The sequence below is a fragment of the Phyllobates terribilis genome, unplaced genomic scaffold (genome assembly GCF_046119375.1).
Source record: "Phyllobates terribilis strain yellow unplaced genomic scaffold, ASM4611937v1 Scaffold_7__3_contigs__length_470593459, whole genome shotgun sequence".
Classification (NCBI taxonomy): Eukaryota; Metazoa; Chordata; class Amphibia; order Anura; family Dendrobatidae; genus Phyllobates; species Phyllobates terribilis.
Window position 1 is genome coordinate 2,341,732 of NW_027362767.1, and position 22,460 is coordinate 2,364,191.

The 22,460-nt window shown below is 39.0% G+C and overlaps 1 long non-coding RNA gene across 1 annotated transcript in view; it reads right to left on the reverse strand.

The window, feature by feature from the left end:
- Nucleotides 1-22,460, reverse strand: part of LOC141152804 (uncharacterized) — a 120,076-nt gene that overhangs the window by 39,665 nt on the left and 57,951 nt on the right. The window contains exon 2 of the long non-coding RNA XR_012247148.1: nt 19,745-19,845. This is a non-coding gene — a long non-coding RNA (uncharacterized lncRNA). The remainder of the gene's footprint in view (nt 1-19,744; nt 19,846-22,460) is intronic.

Consider the following 22,460-nt stretch of genomic DNA (forward strand, 5'->3'; position numbering starts at 1 on the left):
TCAAACGTATCCCGCATGATCCTAATGTATTCAATGTGATCAAACGTATCCCACATGATCCTAATGTATCCAATGTGATCAAACGTATCCCGCATGATCCTAATGTATCCAATGTGATCAAACGTATCCCACATGATCCTAATGTATCCAATGTGATCAAACGTATCCCGCACGATCCTAATGTATCCAATGTGATCAAACGTATCCCGCATGATCCTAATGTATCCAATGTGATCAAACGTATCCCGCATGATCCTAATGTGTCCAATGTGATCAAACGTATCCCACATGATCCTAATGTATCCAATGTGATCAAACGTATCCCACATGATCCTAATGTATCCAATGTGATCAAACGTATCCCGCACGATCCTAATGTATCCAATGTGATCAAACGTATCCCGCATGATCCTAATGTATCCAATGTGATCAAACGTATCCCGCATGATCCTAATGTATCCAATGTGATCAAACGTATCCCACATGATCCTAATGTATCCAATGTGATCAAACGTATCCCACATGATCCTAATGTATCCAATGTGATCAAACATATCCCGCATGATCCTAATGTATCCAATGTGATCAAACGTATCCCGCATGATCCTAATGTGTCCAATGTGATCAAACGTATCCCACATGATCCTAATGTATCCAATGTGATCAAACGTATCCCGCATGATCCTAATGTGTCCAATGTGATCAAACGTATCCCGCATGATCCTAATGTATCCAATGTGATCAAACGTATCCCGCATGGTCCTAATGTATCCAATGTGATCAAACGTATCCCACATGATCCTAATGTATCCAATGTGATCAAACGTATCCCGCATGATCCTAATGTATCCAATGTGATCAAACGTATCCCGCATGATCCTAATGTATCCAATGTGATCAAACGTATCCCGCATGATCCTAATGTATCCAATGTGATCAAACGTATCCCGCATGATCCTAATGTATCCAATGTGATCAAACGTATCCCGCACGATCCTAATGTATCCAATGTGATCAAACGTATCCCGCACGATCCTAATGTATCCAATGTGATCAAACATATCCCGCACGATCCTAATGTATCCAATGTGATCAAACGTATCCCGCATGATCCTAATGTATTCAATGTGATCAAACGTATCCCACATGATCCTAATGTATCCAATGTGATCAAACGTATCCCACATGATCCTAATGTATCCAATGTGATCAAACGTATCCCGCATGATCCTAATGTATTCAATGTGATCAAACGTATCCCACATGATCCTAATGTATCCAATGTGATCAAACGTATCCCGCATGATCCTAATGTATCCAATGTGATCAAACGTATCCCACATGATCCTAATGTATCCAATGTGATCAAACGTATCCCGCACGATCCTAATGTATCCAATGTGATCAAACGTATCCCGCATGATCCTAATGTATCCAATGTGATCAAACGTATCCCGCATGATCCTAATGTGTCCAATGTGATCAAACGTATCCCACATGATCCTAATGTATCCAATGTGATCAAACGTATCCCACATGATCCTAATGTATCCAATGTGATCAAACGTATCCCGCACGATCCTAATGTATCCAATGTGATCAAACGTATCCCGCATGATCCTAATGTATCCAATGTGATCAAACGTATCCCGCATGATCCTAATGTATCCAATGTGATCAAACGTATCCCACATGATCCTAATGTATCCAATGTGATCAAACGTATCCCACATGATCCTAATGTATCCAATGTGATCAAACATATCCCGCATGATCCTAATGTATCCAATGTGATCAAACGTATCCCGCATGATCCTAATGTGTCCAATGTGATCAAACGTATCCCACATGATCCTAATGTATCCAATGTGATCAAACGTATCCCGCATGATCCTAATGTGTCCAATGTGATCAAACGTATCCCTCATGATCCTAATGTATCCAATGTGATCAAACGTATCCCGCATGGTCCTAATGTATCCAATGTGATCAAACGTATCCCACATGATCCTAATGTATCCAATGTGATCAAACGTATCCCGCATGATCCTAATGTATCCAATGTGATCAAACGTATCCCGCATGATCCTAATGTATCCAATGTGATCAAACGTATCCCGCATGGTCCTAATGTATCCAATGTGATCAAACGTATCCCGCATGATCCTAATGTATCCAATGTGATCAAACGTATCCCGCATGATCCTAATGTATCCAATGTGATCAAACGTATCCCGCACGATCCTAATGTATCCAATGTGATCAAACATATCCCGCACGATCCTAATGTATCCAATGTGATCAAACGTATCCCGCATGATCCTAATGTATTCAATGTGATCAAACGTATCCCACATGATCCTAATGTATCCAATGTGATCAAACGTATCCCACATGATCCTAATGTATCCAATGTGATCAAACATATCCCGCATGATCCTAATGTATCCAATGTGATCAAACGTATCCCACATGATCCTAATGTATCCAATGTGATCAAACGTATCCCGCACGATCCTAATGTATCCAATGTGATCAAACGTATCCCGCATGATCCTAATGTATCCAATGTGATCAAACGTATCCCGCATGATCCTAATGTATCCAATGTGATCAAACGTATCCCACATGATCCTAATGTATCCAATGTGATCAAACGTATCCCGCATGGTCCTAATGTATCCAATGTGATCAAACGTATCCCACATGATCCTAATGTATCCAATGTGATCAAACGTATCCCGCATGATCCTAATGTATCCAATGTGATCAAACGTATCCCGCATGATCCTAATGTATCCAATGTGATCAAACGTATCCCGCATGATCCTAATGTATCCAATGTGATCAAACGTATCCCGCATGGTCCTAATGTATCCAATGTGATCAAACGTATCCCGCATGATCCTAATGTATCCAATATGATCAAACGTATCCCACATGATCCTAATGTATCCAATGTGATCAAACGTATCCCGCATGATCCTAATGTATCCAATGTGATCAAACGTAACCCGCATGATCCTAATGTATCCAATGTGATCAAACGTATCCCGCATGATCCTAATGTATCCAATGTGATCAAACGTATCCCACATGATCCTAATGTATCCAATGTGATCAAACGTATCCTGCATGATCCTAATGTATCCAATGTGATCAAACGTATCCCGCATGATCCTAATGTATCCAATGTGATCAAACGTATCCCGCATGATCCTAATGTATCCAATGTGATCAAACGTATCCCGCATGATCCTAATGTATCCAATGTGATCAAACGTATCCCGCATGATCCTAATGTATCCAATGTGATCAAACGTATCCCACATGATCCTAATGTATCCAATGTGATCAAACGTATCCCGCATGATCCTAATGTATCCAATGTGATCAAACGTATCCCACATGATCCTAATGTATCCAATGAGATCAAACGTATCCCGCATGATCCTAATGTATCCAATGTGAACAAACGTATCCTGCATGATCCTAATGTATCCAATGTGATAAAATGCATCCCACATGATCCTAATGTATCCAATGTGATCAAACGTATCCCGCATGATCCTAATGTATCCAATGTGATCAAACGTATCCCGCATGATCCTAATGTATCCAATGTGATCAAACATATCCCACATGATCTTAATGTATCCAATGTGATCAAACTTATCCCGCATGATCCTAATGTATCCAATGTGATCAAACGTATCCCACATGATCCTAATGTATCCAATGAGATCAAACGTATCCCGCATGATCCTAATGTATCCAATGTGAACAAACGTATCCTGCATGATCCTAATGTATCCAATGTGATAAAATGCATCCCACATGATCCTAATGTATCCAATGTGATCAAACGTATCCCACATGATCCTAATGTATACAATGTGCTCAAACGTATCCCACATGATCCTAATGTATCCAATGTGATCAAACATATCTCACATGATCCTAATGTATCCAATGTGATCAAACGTATCCCACATGACCCTAATGTATCCAATGTGATCAAACGTATCCCGCATGATCCTAATGTATCTAATGTGAACAAACGTATCCTGCATGATCCTAATGTATCCAATGTGATCAAACGTATCCCGCATGATCCTAATGTATCCAATGTGATCAAACGTATCCCGCATGGTCCTAATGTATCCAATGTGATCAAACGTATCCCGCATGATCCTAATGTATCCAATATGATCAAACGTATCCCACATGATACTAATGTATCCAATGTGATCAAACGTATCCCGCATGATCCTAATGTATCCAATGTGATCAAACGTAACCCGCATGATCCTAATGTATCCAATGTGATCAAACGTATCCCGCATGATCCTAATGTATCCAATGTGATCAAACGTATCCCACATGATCCTAATGTATCCAATGTGATCAAACGTATCCTGCATGATCCTAATGTATCCAATGTGATCAAACGTATCCCGCATGATCCTAATGTATCCAATGTGATCAAACGTATCCCGCATGATCCTAATGTATCCAATGTGATCAAACGTATCCCGCATGATCCTAATGTATCCAATGTGATCAAACGTATCCCGCATGATCCTAATGTATCCAATGTGATCAAACGTATCCCACATGATCCTACTGTATCCAATGTGATCAAAGGTATCCCGCATGATCCTAATGTATCCAATGTGATCAAACGTATCCCGCATGGTCCTAATGTATCCAATGTGATCAAACATATCCCACATGATCCTAATGTATCCAATGTGATCAAACTTATCCCGCATGATCCTAATGTATCCAATGTGATCAAACGTATCCCACATGATCCTAATGTATCCAATGAGATCAAACGTATCCCGCATGATCCTAATGTATCCAATGTGAACAAACGTATCCTGCATGATCCTAATGTATCCAATGTGATAAAATGCATCCCACATGATCCTAATATATCCAATGTGATCAAACGTATCCCGCATGATCCTAATGTATCCAATGTGATCAAACGTATCCCGCATGATCCTAATGTATACAATGTGATCAAACGTATCCCACATGATCCTAATGTATCCAATGTGATCAAACATATCTTACATGATCCTAATGTATCCAATGTGATCAAACGTATCCCACATGACCCTAATGTATCCAATGTGATCAAACGTATCCCGCATGATCCTAATGTATCCAATGTGAACAAACGTATCCTGCATGACCCTAATGTATCCAATGTGATCAAACGTATCCCGCATGATCCTAATGTATCCAATGTGATCAAACGTATCCCGCATGATCCTAATGTATCCAATGTGATCAAACGTATCCCGCATAATCCTAATGTATCCAATGTGATCAAACGTATCCCACATGATCCTAATGTGTCCAATGTGATCAAACGTATCCCGCATGATCCTAATGTATCCAATGTGATCAAACGTATCCCGCATGGTCCTAATGTATCCAATGTGATCAAACGTATCCCACATGATCCTAATGTATCCAATGTGATCAAACGTATCCCGCATGATCCTAATGTATCCGATGTGATCAAACGTATCCCGCATGATCCTAATGTATCCAATGTGATCAAACGTATCCCGCATGGTCCTAATGTATCCAATGTGATCAAACGTATCCCACATGATCCTAATGTATCCAATGTGATCAAACGTATCCCGCATGATCTTAATGTATCCAATGTGATCAAACGTATCCCACATGATCCTAATGTATCCAATGTGATCAAACGTATCCCACATGATCCTAATGTATCCAATGTGATCAAACGTATCCCGCATGATCCTAATGTATCCAATGTGATCAAACGTATCCCGCATGATCCTAATGTATCCAATGTGATCAAACGTATCACACATGATCCTAATGTATCCAATGTGATCAAACGTATCCTGCATGATCCTAATGTATCCAATGTGATAAAACGTATCCCGCATGATCCTAATGTATCCAATGTGATAAAACGTATCACGCATGATCCTAATGTATACAATGTGATAAAACGTATCCCGCATGATCCTAATGTATACAATGTGATCAAACGTATCACGCATGATCCTAATGTGTCCAATGCGATCAAACGTATCCCGCATGATCCTAATGTATCCAATGTGATCAAACGTATCCCGCATGATCCTAATGTATCCAATGTGATCAAACGTATCCCACATGATCCTAATGTATCCAATGTGATCAAACGTATCCCGCATGATCCTAATGTATCCAATGTGATCAAACGTATCCTGCATGATCCTAATGTATCCAATGTGATAAAATGCATCCCACATGATCCTAATGTATACAATGTGATCAAACGTATCCCGCATGATCCTAATGTATCCAATGTGATCAAACGTATCCCCCATGATCCTAATGTGTCCAATGTGATCAAACGTATCCCGCATGGTCCTAATGTATCCAATGTGATCAAACGTATCCCACATGATCCTAATGTATCCAATGTGATCAAACGTATCCCGCATGATCCTAATGTATCCGATGTGATTAAACGTATCCCGCATGATCCTAATGTATCCAATGTGATCAAACGTATCCCACATGGTCCTAATGTATCCAATGTGATCAAACGTATCCCACATGATCCTAATGTATCCAATGTGATCAAACGTATTCCGCATGATCTTAATGTATCCAATGTGATCAAACGTATCCCACATGATCCTAATGTATCCAATGTGATCAAACGTATCCCGCATGATCCTAATGTATCCAATGTGATCAAACGTATCACACATGATCCTAATGTATCCAATGTGATCAAACGTATCCTGCATGATCCTAATGTATCCAATGTGATAAAACGTATCCCGCATGATCCTAATGTATCCAATGTGATAAAACGTATCACGCATGATCCTAATGTATACAATGTGATAAAACGTATCCCGCATGATCCTAATGTATACAATGTGATCAAACGTATCACGCATGATCCTAATGTATCCAATGTGATCAAACGTATCCCACATGATCCTAATGTATCCAATGTGATCAAACGTATCCCGCATGATCCTAATGTATCCAATGTGATCAAACGTATCCCGCACGATCCTAATGTATCCAATGTGATCAAACGTATCCCGCATGATCCTAATGTATCCAATGTGATCAAACGTATCCCGCATGATCCTAATGTATCCAATGTGATCAAACGTATCCCACATGATCCTAATGTATCCAATGTGATCAAACGTATCCCGCATGATCCTAATGTATCCAATGTGATCAAACGTATCCCGCATGATCCTAATGTATCCAATGTGATCAAACGTATCCCACATGATCCTAATGTATCCAATGTGATCAAACGTATCCCGCATGATCCTAATGTATCCAATGTGATCAAACATATCCCACATGATCCTAATGTATCCAATGTGATCAAACTTATCCCGCATGATCCTAATGTATCCAATGTGATCAAACGTATCCCACATGATCCTAATGTATCCAATGAGATCAAACGTATCCCGCATGATCCTAATGTATCCAATGTGAACAAACGTATCCTGCATGATCCTAATGTATCCAATTTGATAAAATGCATCCCACATGATCCTAATGTATCCAATGTGATCAAACGTATCCCGCATGATCCTAATGTATCCAATGTGATCAAACGTATCCCGCATGATCCTAATGTATACAATGTGATCAAACGTATCCCACATGATCCTAATGTATCCAATGTGATCAAACATATCTCACATGATCCTAATGTATCCAATGTGATCAAACGTATCCCACATGACCCTAATGTATCCAATGTGATCAAACGTATCCCGCATGATCCTAATGTATCCAATGTGATCAAACGTATCCCGCATGATCCTAATGTATCCAATGTGATCAAACGTATCCCGCATGATCCTAATGTATCCAATGTGATCAAACGTATCCCACATAATCCTAATGTATCCAATGTGATCAAACGTATCCCGCATGATCCTAATGTATCCAATGTGAACAAACGTATCCTGCATGTCCCTAATGTATCCAATGTGATCAAACGTATCCCACATGATCCTAATGTATCCAATGTGATCAAACGTATCCCGCACGATCCTAATGTATCCAATGTGATCAAACGTATCCCACATGATCCTAATGTATCCAATGTGATCAAACGTATCCCGCATGATCCTAATGTATCCAATGTGAACAAACGTATCCCACATGATCCTAATGTATCCAATGTGATCAAACGTATCCCGCATGATCCTAATGTATCCAATGTGAACAAACGTATCCTGCATGTCCCTAATGTATCCAATGTGATCAAACGTATCCCACATGATCCTAATGTATCCAATGTGATCAAACGTATCCTGCATGATCCTAATGTATCCAATGTGATAAAATGCATCCCACATGATCCTAATGTATCCAATGTGATCAAACGTATCCCACATGATCCTAATGTATCCAATGTGATCAAACGTATCCCACATGATCCTAATGTATCCAATATGATCAAACGTATCCCGCATGATCCTAATGTATCCAATGTATTCAAACGTATCCCGCATGATCCTAATGTGTCCAATGTGATCAAACGTATCCCACATGATCCTAATGTATCCAATGTGATCAAACGTATCCCGCATGATCCTAATGTGTCCAATGTGATCAAACGTATCCCGCATGATCCTAATGTATCCAATGTGATCAAACGTATCCCGCATGGTCCTAATGTATCCAATGTGATCAAACGTATCCCACATGATCCTAATGTATCCAATGTGATCAAACGTATCCCGCATGATCCTAATGTATCCGATGTGATCAAACGTATCCCGCATGATCCTAATGTATCCAATGTGATCAAACGTATCCCGCATGGTCCTAATGTATCCAATGTGATCAAACGTATCCCACATGATCCTAATGTATCCAATGTGATCAAACGTATTCCGCATGATCTTAATGTATCCAATGTGATCAAACGTATCCCACATGATCCTAATGTATCCAATGTGATCAAACGTATCCCGCATGATCCTAATGTATCCAATGTGATCAAACGTATCCCGCATGATCCTAATGTATCCAATGTGATCAAACGTATCCCGCATGATCCTAATGTATCCAATGTGATCAAACGTATCACACATGATCCTAATGTATCCAATGTGATCAAACGTATCCTGCATGATCCTAATGTATCCAATGTGATAAAACGTATCCCGCATGATCCTAATGTATCCAATGTGATAAAACGTATCACGCATGATCCTAATGTATACAATGTGATAAAACGTATCCCGCATGATCCTAATGTATACAATGTGATCAAACGTATCACGCATGATCCTAATGTGTCCAATGTGATCAAACGTATCCCGCATGATCCTAATGTATCCAATGTGATCAAACGTATCCCGCATGATCCTAATGTATCCAATGTGATCAAACGTATCCCACATGATCCTAATGTATCCAATGTGATCAAACGTATCCCACATGATCCTAATGTATCCAATGTGATCAAACGTATCCCGCACGATCCTAATGTATCCAATGTGATCAAACGTATCCCGCATGATCCTAATGTATCCAATGTGATCAAACGTATCCCGCATGATCCTAATGTATGCAATGTGATCAAACGTATCCCACATGATCCTAATGTATCCAATGTGATCAAACGTATCCCACATGATCCTAATGTATCCAATGTGATCAAACATATCCCGCATGATCCTAATGTATCCAATGTGATCAAACGTATCCCGCATGATCCTAATGTATCCAATGTGATCAAACGTATCCCGCATGATCCTAATGTATCCAATGTGATCAAACGTATCCCGCATGGTCCTAATGTATCCAATGTGATCAAACATATCCCACATGATCCTAATGTATCCAATGTGATCAAACTTATCCCGCATGATCCTAATGTATCCAATGTGATCAAACGTATCCCACATGATCCTAATGTATCCAATGAGATCAAACGTATCCCGCATGATCCTAATGTATCCAATGTGAACAAACGTATCCTGCATGATCCTAATGTATCCAATGTGATAAAATGCATCCCACATGATCCTAATGTATCCAATGTGATCAAACGTATCCCGCATGATCCTAATGTATCCAATGTGATCAAACGTATCCCGCATGATCCTAATGTATACAATGTGATCAAACGTATCCCACATGATCCTAATGTATCCAATGTGATCAAACATATCTCACATGATCCTAATGTATCCAATGTGATCAAACGTATCCCGCATGATCCTAATGTATCCAATGTGATCAAACGTATCCCGCATGATCCTAATGTATCCAATGTGAACAAACGTATCCTGCATGACCCTAATGTATCCAATGTGATCAAACGTATCCCGCATGATCCTAATGTATCCAATGTGATCAAACGTATCCCGCATGATCCTAATGTATCCAATGTGATCAAACGTATCCCACATGATCCTAATGTATCCAATGTGATCAAACGTATCCCGCATGATCCTAATGTATCCAATGTGAACAAACGTATCCTGCATGATCCTAATGTATCCAATGTGATAAAATGCATCCCACATGATCCTAATGTATCCAATGTGATCAAACGTATCCCGCATGATCCTAATGTATCCAATGTGATCAAACGTATCCCGCATGATCCTAATGTGTCCAATGTGATCAAACGTATCCCACATGATCCTAATGTATCCAATGTGATCAAACGTATCCCGCATGATCCTAATGTGTCCAATGTGATCAAACGTATCCCGCATGATCCTAATGTATCCAATGTGATCAAACGTATCCCGCATGGTCCTAATGTATCCAATGTGATCAAACGTATCCCACATGATCCTAATGTATCCAATGTGATCAAACGTATCCCGCATGATCCTAATGTATCCGATGTGATCAAACGTATCCCGCATGATCCTAATGTATCCAATGTGATCAAACGTATCCCGCATGGTCCTAATGTATCCAATGTGATCAAACGTATCCCACATGATCCTAATGTATCCAATGTGATCAAACGTATCCCGCATGATCCTAATGTATCCAATGTGATCAAACGTATCCCGCATGATCCTAATGTATCCAATGTGATCAAACGTATCCCGCATGATCCTAATGTATCCAATGTGATCAAACGTATCACACATGATCCTAATGTATCCAATGTGATCAAACGTATCCTGCATGATCCTAATGTATCCAATGTGATAAAACGTATCCCGCATGATCCTAATGTATCCAATGTGATAAAACGTATCCCACATGATCCTAATGTATCCAATGTGATCAAACGTATCACGCATGATCCTAATGTGTCCAATGCGATCAAACGTATCCCGCATGATCCTAATGTATCCAATGTGATCAAACGTATCCCGCATGATCCTAATGTATCCAATGTGATCAAACGTATCCCACATGATCCTAATGTATCCAATGTGATCAAACGTATCCCGCATGATCCTAATGTATCCAATGTGATCAAACGTATCCTGCATGATCCTAATGTATCCAATGTGATAAAATGCATCCCACATGATCCTAATGTATCCAATGTGATCAAACGTATCCCGCATGATCCTAATGTATCCAATGTGATCAAACGTATCCCGCATGATCCTAATGTGTCCAATGTGATCAAACGTATCCCACATGATCCTAATGTATCCAATGTGATCAAACGTATCCCGCATGATCCTAATGTGTCCAATGTGATCAAACGTATCCCGCATGATCCTAATGTATCCAATGTGATCAAACGTATCCCGCATGGTCCTAATGTATCCAATGTGATCAAACGTATCCCACATGATCCTAATGTATCCAATGTGATCAAACGTATCCCGCATGATCCTAATGTATCCGATGTGATCAAACGTATCCCGCATGATCCTAATGTATCCAATGTGATCAAACGTATCCCGCATGGTCCTAATGTATCCAATGTGATCAAACGTATCCCACATGATCCTAATGTATCCAATGTGATCAAACGTATTCCGCATGATCTTAATGTATCCAATGTGATCAAACGTATCCCACATGATCCTAATGTATCCAATGTGATCAAACGTATCCCGCATGATCCTAATGTATCCAATGTGATCAAACGTATCCCGCATGATCCTAATGTATCCAATGTGATCAAACGTATCACACATGATCCTAATGTATCCAATGTGATCAAACGTATCCTGCATGATCCTAATGTATCCAATGTGATAAAACGTATCCCGCATGATCCTAATGTATCCAATGTGATAAAACGTATCACGCATGATCCTAATGTATACAATGTGATAAAACGTATCCCGCATGATCCTAATGTATACAATGTGATCAAACGTATCACGCATGATACTAATGTGTCCAATGCGATCAAACGTATCCCGCATGATCCTAATGTATCCAATGTGATCAAACGTATCCCGCATGATCCTAATGTATCCAATGTGATCAAACGTATCCCACATGATCCTAATGTATCCAATGTGATCAAACGTATCCCGCATGATCCTAATGTATCCAATGTGAACAAACGTATCCCGCATGATCCTAATGTGTCCAATGTGATCAAACGTATCCCGCATGATCCTAATGTATCCAATGTGATCAAACGTATCCCGCACGATCCTAATGTATCCAATGTGATCAAACGTATCCCGCATGATCCTAATGTATCCAATGTGATCAAACGTATCCCGCATGATCCTAATGTATCCAATGTGATCAAACGTATCCCGCATGATCCTAATGTATCCAATGTGATCAAACGTATCCCGCATGGTCCTAATGTATCCAATGTGATCAAACGTATCCCACATGATCCTAATGTATCCAATGTGATCAAACGTATCCCGCATGATCCTAATGTATCCAATGTGATCAAACGTATCCCGCATGATCCTAATGTATCCAATGTGATCAAACGTATCCCGCATGATCCTAATGTATCCAATGTGATCAAACTTATCCCGCATGATCCTAATGTATCCAATGTGATCAAACTTATCCCGCATGATCCTAATGTATCCAATGTGATCAAACGTATCCCACATGATCCTAATGTATCCAATGAGATCAAACGTATCCCGCATGATCCTAATGTATCCAATGTGAACAAACGTATCCTGCATGATCCTAATGTATCCAATGTGATCAAACTTATCCCGCATGATCCTAATGTATCCAATGTGATCAAACGTATCCCACATGATCCTAATGTATCCAATGAGATCAAACGTATCCCGCATGATCCTAATGTATCCAATGTGAACAAACGTATCCTGCATGATCCTAATGTATCCAATGTGATAAAATGCATCCCACATGATCCTAATGTATCCAATGTGATCAAACGTATCCCGCATGATCCTAATGTATCCAATGTGATCAAACATATCTCACATGATCCTAATGTATCCAATGTGGTCAAACGTATCCCACATGACCCTAATGTATCCAATGTGATCAAACGTATCCCGCATGATCCTAATGTATCCAATGTGAACAAACGTATCCTGCATGACCCTAATGTATCCAATGTGATCAAACGTATCCCGCATGATCCTAATGTATCCAATGTGATCAAACGTATCCCGCATGATCCTAATGTATCCAATGTGATCAAACGTATCCCACATGATCCTAATGTATCCAATGTGATCAAACGTATCCCGCATGATCCTAATGTATCCAATGTGAACAAACGTATCCTGCATGATCCTAATGTATCCAATGTGATAAAATGCATCCCACATGATCCTAATGTATCCAATGTGATCAAACGTATCCCGCATGATCCTAATGTATCCAATGTGATCAAACGTATCCCGCATGATCCTAATGTGTCCAATGTGATCAAACGTATCCCACATGATCCTAATGTATCCAATGTGATCAAACGTATCCCTCATGATCCTAATGTGTCCAATGTGATCAAACGTATCCCGCATGATCCTAATGTATCCAATGTGATCAAACGTATCCCGCATGGTCCTAATGTATCCAATGTGATCAAACGTATCCCACATGATCCTAATGTATCCAATGTGATCAAACGTATCCCGCATGATCCTAATGTATCCGATGTGATCAAACGTATCCCGCATGATCCTAATGTATCCAATGTGATCAAACGTATCCCGCATGGTCCTAATGTATCCAATGTGATCAAACGTATCCCACATGATCCTAATGTATCCAATGTGATCAAACGTATTCCGCATGATCTTAATGTATCCAATGTGATCAAACGTATCCCACATGATCCTAATGTATCCAATGTGATCAAACGTATCCCGCATGATCCTAATGTATCCAATGTGATCAAACGTATCCCGCATGATCCTAATGTATCCAATGTGATCAAACGTATCCCGCATGATCCTAATGTATCCAATGTGATCAAACGTATCACACATGATCCTAATGTATCCAATGTGATCAAACGTATCCTGCATGATCCTAATGTATCCAATGTGATAAAACGTATCCCGCATGATCCTAATGTATCCAATGTGATAAAACGTATCACGCATGATCCTAATGTATACAATGTGATCAAACGTATCACGCATGATCCTAATGTGTCCAATGTGATCAAACGTATCCCGCATGATCCTAATGTATCCAATGTGATCAAACGTATCCCACATGATCCTAATGTATCCAATGTGATCAAACGTATCCCACATGATCCTAATGTATCCAATGTGATCAAACGTATCCCGCACGATCCTAATGTATCCAATGTGATCAAACGTATCCCGCATGATCCTAATGTATCCAATGTGATCAAACGTATCCCGCATGATCCTAATGTATCCAATGTGATCAAACGTATCCCGCATGTTCCTAATGTATCCAATGTGATCAAACGTATCACACATGATCTAAATGTATCCAATGTGATCAAACGTATCCTGCATGATCCTAATGTATCCAATGTGATAAAACGTATCCCGCATGATCCTAATGTATCCAATGTGATAAAACGTATCACGCATGATCCTAATGTATCCAATGTGATCAGAGGAATCCCACATGATCCTAATGTATCCAATGTGATCAAACGTATCCCGCATGATCCTAATGTATACAATGTGATCAAACGTATCACGCATGATCCTAATGTGTCCAATGCGATCAAACGTATCCCGCATGATCCTAATGTATCCAATGTGATCAAACGTATCCCGCATGATCCTAATGTATCCAATGTGATCAAACGTATCCCACATGATCCTAATGTATCCAATGTGATCAAACGTATCCCGCATGATCCTAATGTATCCAATGTGATCAAACGTATCCCGCATGATCCTAATGTATCCGATGTGATCAAACGTATCCCGCATGATCCTAATGTATCCGATGTGATCAAACGTATCCCGCATGATCCTAATGTATCCAATGTGATCAAACGTATCCCGCATGGTCCTAATGTATCCAATGTGATCAAACGTATCCCACATGATCCTAATGTATCCAATGTGATCAAACGTATCCCACATGATCCTAATGTATCCGATGTGATCAAACGTATCCCGCATGATCCTAATGTATCCAATGTGATCAAACGTATCCCGCATGGTCCTAATGTATCCAATGTGATCAAACGTATCCCACATGATCCTAATGTATCCAATGTGATCAAACGTATTCCGCATGATCTTAATGTATCCAATGTGATCAAACGTATCCCACATGATCCTAATGTATCCAATGTGATCAAACGTATCCCGCATGATCCTAATGTATCCAATGTGATCAAACGTATCCCGCATGATCCTAATGTATCCAATGTGATCAAACGTATCCCGCATGATCCTAATGTATCCAATGTGATCAAACGTATCCCGCATGATCCTAATGTATCCAATGTGATCAAACGTATCCCACATGATCCTAATGTATCCAATGTGATCAAACGTATCCCGCATGATCCTAATGTATCCAATGTGATCAAACGTATCACACATGATCCTAATGTATCCAATGTGATCAAACGTATCCTGCATGATCCTAATGTATCCAATGTGATAAAACGTATCACGCATGATCCTAATGTATACAATGTGATCAAACGTATCCTGCATGATCCTAATGTATCCAATGTGATCAAACATATCCCACATGATCCTAATGTGTCCAATGTGATAAAACGTATCCCGCATGATCCTAATGTATACAATGTGATCAAACGTATCACGCATGATCCTAATGTGTCCAATGTGATCAAACGTATCCCGTATGATCCTAATGTATCCAATGTGATCAAACGTATCCCGCATGGTCCTAATGTATCCAATGTGATAAAATGCATCCCACATGATCCTAATGTATCCAATGTGATCAAACATATCCCGCATGATCCTAATGTATCCAATGTGATCAAACGTATCCCACATGATCCTAATGTATCCAATGTGATCAAACATATCCCGCATGATCCTAATGTATCCAATGTGATCAAACGTATCCCGCATGATCCTAATGTATCCAATGTGATCAAACGTATCCCACATGATCCTAATGTATCCAATGTGATCAAACGTATCCCACATGATCCTAATGTATCCAATGTGATCAAACGTATCCCGCATGATCCTAATGTATCCAATGTGATCAAACGTATCCCACATGATCCTAATGTATCCAATGTGGTCAAACGTATCCCGCATGATCCTAATGTATCCAATGTGATCAAACGTATCCCACATGATCCTAATGTATCCAATGTGATCAAACGTATCCCACATGATCCTAATGTATCCAATGTGATCAAACGTATCCCACATGATCCTAATGTATCCAATGTGATCAAACGTATTCAGCATGATCCTAATGTATCCAATGTGATCAAACGTATCCCGCATGGTCCTAATGTATCCAATGTGATAAAATGCATCCCACATGATCCTAATGTATCCAATGTGATCAAACATATCCCGCATGATCCTAATGTATCCAATGTGATCAAACGTATCCCACATGATCCTAATGTATCCAATGTGATCAAACATATCCCGCATGATCCTAATGTATCCAATGTGATCAAACGTATCCCGCATGATCCTAATGTATCCAATGTGATCAAACGTATCCCACATGATCCTAATGTATCCAATGTGATCAAACGTATCCCACATGATCCTAATGTATCCAATGTGATCAAACGTATCCCGCATGATCCTAATGTATCCAATGTGATCAAACGTATCCCACATGATCCTAATGTATCCAATGTGGTCAAACGTATCCCGCATGATCCTAATGTATCCAATGTGATCAAACGTATCCCACATGATCCTAATGTATCCAATGTGATCAAACGTATCCCACATGATCCTAATGTATCCAATGTGATCAAACGTATCCCACATGATCCTAATGTATCCAATGTGATCAAACGTATTCAGCATGATCCTAATGTATCCAATGTGATCAAACGTATCCCGCATGGTCCTAATGTATCCAATGTGATCAGAGGAATCCCACATGATCCTCATGTATCCAATGTGATCAAACGTATCCCACATGATCCTAATGTATCCAATGTGATCAAACGTATCCCACATGGTTCTAATATATCCAATGTGATCAAACGTATCCCGCATGATCCTAATGTATACAATGTGTTCAAACGTATCCCGCATGATCCTAATGTGTCCAATGTGATCAGAGGAATCCCACATGATCCTAATGTATCCAATGTGATCAGAGGAATCCCACATGATCCTAATGTATCCAATGTGATCAAACGTATCCCGCATGATCCTAATGTATCCAATGTGATCAAACGTATCCCACATGATCCTAATGTATCCAATGTGATCAAACGTATCCCGCATGATCCTAATGTATCCAATGTGATCAAACGTATCCCGCATGGTCCTAATGTATCCAATGTGATCAAACGTATCCCGCATGATCCTAATGTATCCAATGTGATCAAACGTATCCCACATGGTCCTAATGTATCCAATGTGATCAAACGTATCCCGCATGATCCTAATGTATCCAATGTGATCAAATGTATCCCGCATGATCCTAATGTATCCAATGTGATCAGAGGAATCCCACATGATCCTAATGTATCCAATGTGATCAGAGGAATCCCACATGATCCTAATGTATCCAATGTGATCAAACGTATCCCGCATGATCCTAATGTATCCAATGTGATCAAACGTATCCCACATGATCCTAATGTATCCAATGTGATCAAACGTATCCCGCATGATCCTAATGTATCCAATGTGATCAAACGTATCCCACATGTCCTAATGTATCCAATGTGATCAAACGTATCCTGCATGATCCTAATGTATCCAATGTGATCAAATGTATCCCGCATGATCCTAATGTATCCAATGTGATCAGAGGAATCCCACATGATCCTAATGTATCCAATGTGATCAGAGGAATCCCACATGGTCCTAATGTATCCAATGTGATCAAACGTATCCCGCATGGTCCTAATGTATCCAATGTGATCAGAGGAATCCCACATGATCCTAATGTATCCAATGTGATCAGAGGAATCCCACATGATCCTAATGTATCCAATGTGATCAAACGTATCCCACATGACCCTAATGTATCCAATGTGATCAAACGTATCCCACATGATCCTAATGTATCCAATGTGATCAGAGGAATCCCACATGATCCTAATGTATACAATGTGATCAAACGTATCCCGCATGGTCCTAATGTATCCAATGTGATCAAACGTATCCCGCATGGTCCTAATGTGTCCAATGTGATCAAACGTATCCCGCATGATCCTAATGTATCCAATGTGATCAGAGGAATCACACATTATCCTAATGTATCCAATGTGATCAAACGTATCCCGCATGGTCCTAATGTATCCAATGTGATCAGAGGAATCCCACATCATCCTAATGTATCCAATGTGATCAAACGTATCCCACATGGTCCTAATGTATCCAATGTGATAAAATGTATCCCGCATGATCCTAATGTATCCAATGTGATCAGAGGAATCCCACATCATCCTAATGTATACAATGTGATCAAACGTATCCCACATGATCTTAATGTATCAATGTAATCAGAGGAATCCCCGAGGATTCTAATGTATCAATGTGATCAGACGTATACAGGAGGATCCTAATGTATGCAATGTGTTCAGAAGTATCCAGGAGGATGCTACTGTACCCAATGTGATCAGAGGAATCTCGGAGGATATTAATATATCCAATGTGATCAGACGTATCGGTAAAATATGATATTCATCGGATTCAAACTCAGAACAGACCCCACTTTCCAAGCCACCAATTCCTGAGCCCTGTACTGGAGACCCCCACTTCATAGCTGCGGCCCCACTCTATGGCAGGCACTTGCCTGATAAAAGGTCCCTCTGCTACTTAGTCGCTACTTTTACCCAAAACCGGGAGACACAAAAGAAGTTTATTTTTGGATAAATCTACATTTTCATGAAAGAGTCGATTGATGCACGAATCCAAATCATTCTCCATAATTCCAGATTTTCAGCTTCCTTTGACCTTATAGCAGCGCTCGCACCGCTCCTAATTTTAATTTCAGAGTCAGAGTGAATACTTCACGGTAACAGCGACCGTGCCAGATTCAGATTTACACTCATATCCGGCTGAATAATAAACAGGGGCTCAGGAGTAAATATGAACTGCTAACACTTCACATCACATAGCAAAAGCAATTTACATACTCAATGAACTGACATCTCCCAGCAATCCTCCGAGATCTCCGCACTGCTCATCATGGAGGCCAAGGACCAAGATGAAGACAATGTTCACCTAGGAAAACTACCTGACGAAAAGGAGAAAACAGGCAGAAAAATACACAGAGTGACAACTATCACTGACGTGCAACAAAGTAACAAAAACACAGAAGACCCTGCAAGAATACATCCATACATTGTACAAGAATACAAGCAATATTATACTGCCCCCCCTATGTACAAGAATATAACTACTACAATACTGCTCCTATGTACAAGAATATAACTACTATAATACTGCTCCCTATGTACAAGAATATAACTACTATAACACTGCCCCCTATGTACAAGAACATAACTACTATAATACTGCCCCCTATGTACAAGAATATAACTACAATAATACTGCCCCCTATGTACAAGAATAAAACTACTATAATACTGCTCCAATGTACAAGAATATAACTACTATAATACTGCCCCCTATGTACAAGAATATAACTACTATAATACTGCCCCCTATGTACAAGAATATAACTACTATAATACTGCCCCCTATGTACAAGAATATAACTACTATAATACTGCCCCCTATGTACAAGAATATAACTACTATAATACTGCCCCCTATGTACAAGAATATAACTACTATAATACTGCCCCCTATGTACAAGAATATAACTGCTATAATACTACCCCCTATGTACAAGAATATAACCAATATTATGCTGCCCCCTATGTACAAGAATATAACTGCTATAATACTGCCCCCTATGTACAAGAATATAACTGCTATAATACTGCCCCCTATGTACAAGAATATAAGTACTATAATACTTCCCCTATATACAAGAATATAACTACTATAATACTGCTCCTATGTACAAGAATATAACTACTATAATACTGCTCCTATGTACAAGAAAATAACTACTATAATACTGCCCCATATACAAGAATATAACTACTATAATACTGCTCCTGTGTACAAGAATATAACTACTATAATACTGCCCCTATGTACAAGAATATAAATACTATAATACTGCCCCCTATGTACAAGAATATAACTACTATAATACTGCCCCCTATGTACAAGAATATAACTACTATAATACTGCCCCTATGTACAAGAATATAGCTACTATAATACTGCCCCCTATGTACAAGAATATAACCAATATTATACAGCCCCCCTATGTACAAGAATATAACCAATATTATACTGCCCCCTATGTACAAGAATATAACTGCTATAATACTGCCCCCTATGTACAAGAGTATAACTGCTATAATACTGCCCCTATGTACAAGAATATAAGTACTATAATACTGCCCCTATATACAAGAATATAACTACTATAATACTGCTCCTATGTACAAGAATATAACTAATATAATACTGCTCCTATGTACAAGAATATAACTACTATAATACTGCCCCATATACAAGAATATAACTACTATAATACTGGTCCTGTGTACAAGAATATAACTACTATAATTCTGCCCCTATGTACAAGAATATAAATACTATAATACTGCCCCCTATGTACAAGAATATAACTGCTATAATACTGCCCCCTATGTACAAGAATATAACTGCTATAATACTGCCCCCTATGTACAAGAATATAAGTACTATAATACTGCCCCTATATACAAGAATATAACTACTATAATACTGCTCCTATGTACAAGAATATAACTACTATAATACTGCCCGTATGCACAAGAATATAAATACTATAATGCTGCTCCTATGTACAAGAATATAACTACTATAATACTGCTCCCTATGTACAAGAATATAACTACTATAATACTGCTCCTATATACAAGAATATATCTACTATAATACTGCCCCTATGTGCAAGATTATAACTACTATGATACTGCCCATATGTACAAGAATATAACTACTATAATACTGCTCCATGTACAAGAATATAACTACTATAATACTGCACCTATGTATAAGAATATAACTACTATAATACTGTCCCCTATGTACAAGAATATAACTACTATAATACTGCCCCTATGTACAAGAATATAACTACTATAATACTGCTCCCTACATACAAGAATATAACTACTATAATACTGCCCCCTATATACAGGAATATAACTACTATAATACTGCTCCATATACAAGATTATAACTACTATAATACTGCACCTATGTATAAGAATATAACTACTATAATACTGTCCCCTATGTACAAGAATATAACTACTATAATACTGCCCCCTATGTACAAGAATATAACTACTATAATACTGCCCCCTATATACAGGAATATAACTACTATAATACTGCTCTTATGTACAAGAATACAACTACAATAATACTGCCTCTACGTACAAGAATATAACTACTATAATACTGCCCCTATGTACAAGAATATAAGTACTATAATACTGCCCACTACATACAAGAATTTAACTACTATAATACTGCCTCTATGTACAAGAATATAACTACAATACTGCCCCCTATGTACAAGAATATAACTACTATAATACTGCTCCCTATGTACAAGAATATAAATACTATAATACTGCTCCATATGTACAAGAATATGACTACTATAATACTGCTCCTATGTACAAGAATATAACTACTATAATGCTGCTGCTATGTACAAGAATATAACTACTATAATACTGCCCCTATGTACAAGAATATAACTACTATAAT